This window comes from Moschus berezovskii, chromosome X (assembly GCF_049115385.1).
Source record: "Moschus berezovskii isolate FMDL1 chromosome X, NW_MosBer_1.0, whole genome shotgun sequence".
Taxonomy (NCBI): Eukaryota; Metazoa; Chordata; class Mammalia; order Artiodactyla; family Moschidae; genus Moschus; species Moschus berezovskii.
In genome coordinates, this window is record NC_142488.1 from 141,155,804 (window position 1) to 141,161,558 (window position 5,755).

Genomic DNA, 5,755 nt, shown 5'->3' on the forward strand with positions numbered 1-5,755 from the left:
CCTCCATTAGCCCCTCACAAGTAATTGATGTCCTTTGGGAGAATGAGAAGAAACCTGAAGGGGGTAAGGAAACAGGATACTTGGTCCAAATGGTGTTTCACCTGCCCTGTTCTCAAGTTTGCTGCCTTGCCACGACGTTTCCCCACACCTCTGCCATGCAGCTCACCACCACGTACACTTTTTATAACCCTAACAAAAGAGACTAGGAAGTGGGTATCAGCTCCAGTCAGGATCTCAGCAAAAGCATCAGAAGTTGTCATCACCTTCAGGTTCTGAGTCAGCAAAAGGGGAGGGAAGTCAGCTCCCACCACACCACGTACTTCTGCTCCAGGGGCTCTTCTCACCACACCCGAGCCCAGGTGGCAGGGTGGGCTCCCTGGCAGCATGAGGCCAGGGTTCCTTGGAGCATCCCACCACCATCAGGAAGTGCCACACAGTCCAGGTTCTCCTCAGTTAAGGCCAGGTTGAGGGGCCTGGGGAGGGGAAAGAGGAGGGAGAGTGTGGCCAGTGTAATCTAAGCCAGGGCCTCAGTTCAGTTTAGCATGCCCACTGCAAAAGGCAGTGTTGTCTTATTGACAACGAGGCACTCGTTAAAAATGCAAAGGAAAGGTTAAAAAGGAGGTAAATCCTGTGTACTTCTTTTCACGTTTGGCTTTCCATTGCATCTAGAACAAGGATACTGAACTCCACATCATACAGCCTGTAATTTAGGCTGATTTATATGGGTGAATATTGATTTTTTAAAATCTCTTGGATGATAGTGCTAGCAGACCCCCACCTACAGACATAACTGTAAGTTACAAGTGCCTGCTGGGTCCGGGAAGTTAATAATAGAAGGTTAGCCTTCTAATCCAGGCTTTGCTGTTTACTGATATTGTTGCCTATCTGTATATCATCATGATCATTTCCAAACATTTTTTGTGGCTCCTATTAACTGTATAAGGAACCTACAAAAGGTAGAAATCACAGTTATATGAAAACCTCTATTTCTCGTGTTGCCCTGAACTGATTTCAATTCTTGCTCAAGAGACATGCTCAGTATCATCTCTGTTTCCTACTAGTTTTTCCTGAAAGAACTGACTAGATTAGTGTCATTTAATTGCAGCATTATTTCCATCCTGAAAATTACACTAGATAGAAGATCTGAGTTCAGACCTGGTTCCACCAGATAGCAGTTTGTAGCTTTCCTGAGCCTTCAGGCCTTGATGTTGATAACCAGAGTCACTGCCTGAAAACACTTGGAACACATGGAGGCCACATTCTCACATAAGCTGTCATATATCACAATTACAGTATCCCCATTAGGCCCCTTTCCTTTCTACTAAATAGTGGAGCAGTCTCTTTAAGCAGAACTCATTTCCTGAGGTATCTTCTTGCTTCCCCTTTGCATTGCCTGCTATAGATCTGTCAGGAGGTGGAAGACCAACCACTTAAGTCTCCTCTTTTGGAGATAAAAAGGCAATGTGGCAACTGATCTTGCTGTGAAGAATTGAGGAATGTTTTAATTGTAAGAGTCTAGGGTTTTTTGTTTTTTTTTTAAACCTGCCTAATAATCCCCTCAAGGTGAAATCCAGCAGGGGTAATTAAGGTAAAATCAGCAATAACATCCTTCACTGAACTTTCAAAACAATATGGAACTTTGTGAATATTTTACCCAAAGCTTGCATGCATTAATTAAATAATGTAAAGTAAGGTAAGTATGCTCCTTTATTTTTTGCTTACTCTGGGAAACCAAGCATTCCATTCCATTCCAGTCGGCACACTTAGGAAGTTGAAGCTTCCTCATTTCATCATGTTGGATTTGATGAGTAATAAGGACTTTTGCTGGACTCTGGCCTAAATGTATAGGTGCTGCAGTGGGAGGGAGGTGCTGTGGGTCAGTGAGGTCAGTGTGGACAGGTGGGAAAACCAGAAGAAAGCACAGGTTGTGTGCTGCAGGAAGAGCACCACGTCTGGTTATCACAGGTCTCTAGGTGGTTAAGATTATATCAAGGACTTGAAATTCAAGTCATAATAAGCCTGGAACAGAGTCCTAGATTTAGGGCTGGAAGGCACTTTAGAGATCATCTAAAATCCTGTCCCTTGTACTGCAAGGAGATCCAGCCAGTCCATTCTAAAGGAGATCAATCCTGGGTGTTCATTGGAAGGACTGATGCTAAAGCTGAAACTGCAATACTTTGGCCACCACATGCGACGAGTTGACTCACTGGAAAAGACTCTGATGCTGGGAAAGGTTGGGGGCAGGAGGAGAAGGGGACGACAGAGAATGAGATGGCTGGATGGCATCACCGACTCTGTGGACATGAGTTTGAGTGAACTTCGGGAGTTGCTGATGGACAGGGAGGCCTGGCGTGCTGTGATTCATGGGGTCGCGGAGAGTCGGACACGACGGAGCGACTGAACTGAACTGAACTGAAACTCCTGTCACTCAAAAGTCTGGTCTGAGGACTGGCAGCATCAGTATCACCTTCAGGTCCCACCCAGGACCCACTGAGCCAGAGTCTGCATGTAGCAAAATCCCCAGGGGGCTGGAAGGCATATTAAAGTTGTAGTCTCATTGGTCTAACCCATTCCTCTTGTTGCATAGATGAATGAAGTCACCAGAAGTCTATATGGCATCAAGCAATGCCAATTCAGAGACGGTTCTCACTGGTTCAACCAAAATTTCTACACTACTTGTATAAGTGGGTGAGTGTCATGTTGGTCGCTCAGCTGGTAAAGAATCTGCCTGCAGTGCAGGAGACCCCGATTTGATTACTGGGTCAGGAAGATCCTCTGGAGAAGGGATAGGCTACCCACTCCAATATTCTTGGGCTTCCTTGGTGACTCAGCTGGTAAAGAATTCGCCTGCAATGTGGGAGACCTGGGTTTTATCCCTGGGTTGGGAAGATCTCATGAAGAAGGGATAGGCTACCCACTCCAGTATTCTGGCCTGGAGAATTCCATGGACTGTATCGTCCATAGGGTCACAAAGAGTCAGACATGACTGAGCAACTTTCACTTTCAAAGTGCCACAGTTCTGCTGGTGGCAGTTTATTGTGATTGCAGGTCAAGTGCTTGGGCACCTTGAAAAAGGGAACTGTTAACATGGCAGCACAGAGGAAAGTGGCTTGGCATCCACTGCCTACTGTGAAGCAGGGCAGTGTTGAGATGGGGTTCCCCCCAGGGCCTTGCTCTTGCTGCTCCCCCTGCCTGTGATGCTCACCTCTGAGTCTTCACATGGCAGGCACCTCGTTATCTCCCAAGACTCACCCTTGGAGAAGCTTTTCTTGGTCACTCGATCTCGAATCGCTTTCTCTCCCTGTCCCAATCCCCTCAGTCATTCTCTATCCACATGGTCTAGCCTTTTAAAAAAATTTTCATGGCAATTATTAAACGAAACTATTTAGTTTAGCAATTTATTGTCTGCCTTTTCTCCCAAGCCATGTTCATTTGATGAGAGCAGGGACCTTGCTCTGCTTGTGCACTGCAAAGTTCCTACTCACCAACAACAGAGCTTGACACAGTACCTGCTCAATAATTATTTGCTAAATGATTAAGTAATTGAGAACAAAGTGTGCCATGTCCATGGTAAGAATAATCATCAATAAGAGCTGGCATTTGTTGAGTTCAGCTATATGTAGGGAGGGCACTGTTCCACAGGCTTTATCTCCATTGTCTCTTAATTCTTTATTATCAAAAGCACAAAACTAGTGTTGACTGCTTAGAGTTTGTGACCTTATAAAATTGGGGGAAATGATTGAAATCTGACTTGAATTCAGGACATTTCCCTAAAGGAAAGCACTGAGTGGCCCTCTGCACAAAGTTGTCCACACTGGGGGAGGATCTCAAGAATCCAGGCTACTCCCAGGACTTTGTCTTGGCTCCCTTGATGGTTTTCCTTTGAGCGCGTGAACAGGGACAACCAGACTTAGAGGACCGATGCGGAATGAAATGTCCTGATACGCTTTTCAAAGTGATGATGGAAAAATGAACTCCTGCGTACCCCTTGCATGAACTGCAAAGCCATCTGTAACAGAAAATAATTTGTGCTTGGAGGACATGATGCCAACCAGAGGACAATCCCTGATCTTCATTTTTCACCAAAGCAAATAGGTCAGTATTGGTTTCTGTTATCAGATACATTTCAGGCTGCCTATGGAGAGAGGAGGGCTTCCCAGGTGGCGCTAGTTGCAAAGAACCCTCCTGCCAATGAAGGAAGACATAAGAAATGTGGGTGTTATCCCGGGATTGGAAAGATCCCCTGGAGGAGGGCATGGCAATCCACTCCAGTATTCTCGCCTAGAGAATCCATGGGACACTGGGTGCTTTAAGATTTCAAGATATCTCAGAGTGCCCAGTGCCCATTCCACTCTCCATCTCGCCCTCCACCGGCCCCACACATCCCTCACAGACAGCCACTCCCAGCTGACTCAGTAGGACGAGGCCCACCAACGGATCAGGGAGTTGGCATGAAGGGCACATCAATAAGGAGAAGTGGGAGGATGGAGCAGAAAGCAACTTGAGTGAATGCATTTCATTCCAGAGAAGAGCTTTTTTAAAAAAACTGTTTAACATTTGAAGTTCTCTTAATACTTTTTGTAGCATGTGGAGTCCCTGTCTCATTTTTGGCTACTTTTCTAGTACTTTATGTATCTGGAAGCAGAATTTGCAACCGATTTCAGTAACTCTGGGAAAGATTGTTCAGTGTAATTATCAGTTCAGTTCAGTTCAGTCGCTCAGTCGTGTCCGACTCTCCGCGACCCCATGCATCACAGCACGCCAGGCCTCCCTGTCCATCACCAACTCCCGGAGTTCACTCAAACTCATGTCCACAGAGTCGGTGATGCCATCCAGCCATCTCATTCTCTGTCGTCCCCTTCTCCTCCCGCCCCCAACATTTCCCAGCATCAGAGTCTTTTCCAGTGAGTCAACTCGTCGCATGAGGTGGCCAAAGTATTGCAGTTTCAGCTTTAGCATCAGTCCCTCCAATGAACATCTGGGAAAGATTGTTCAGTGTAATTACAGGAGGTATTTAAATGCTATCTAAATGTTATCTGGTGTACTCATCAAACAAGAGGCATGACTGGAAATGACCAAATAAAATGACCTGTAGTTTATGTTTCTATGTCACAAACATAAACATGCCTGAAGCATTAGTCTTTGTAGAATTAATTATATAACTTAAAAAACAAATCCAGTAACAATTACCCATAAATTCCAAGTGAATTCCCCAAAGCAAAAAACAGATGGGTATACAAAACTGTGGGTGGGCCCTTCCTTTACACAGTTAGTCATGCAACGTGGCATCTTTATTTTAATAAGTTTTATTTAATTTTAGTTTTATTTGTTTATTTATTTTGGCTGTGCTGGGTCTTCATTACTGCCCTGGCTTTTCTCTAGTTGCAGATAGTGTGAGTTTTTCTCTGGTTGTGGTGTGCAGGCTTCTTAGTGCAGTGGCTTCTCATTTTACAGAGCATGGGCTCTAGGGCACTCGAGCTTCAGTAGTTGTGGCTCCCAGGCTCTCGGGCACAGGCTCAATGGTTGTGGTCCATGGGCTTAGTTGCTCTGCACCATGTGGAATCTTCCTGGACCAGGGACTGAACCCGTGTCTTCTGCATCGGCTGGTGGATTCTTTACCAATCAGCCACTGCTGCTGCTGCTGCTGCTAAGTCACTTCAGTCGTGTCCGACTCTGTGTGACCCCATAGACGGAAGCCCACCAGGCTCCCCCGTCCCTGGGATTCTCCAGGCAAGAACACTGGAGTGGGTTGCCA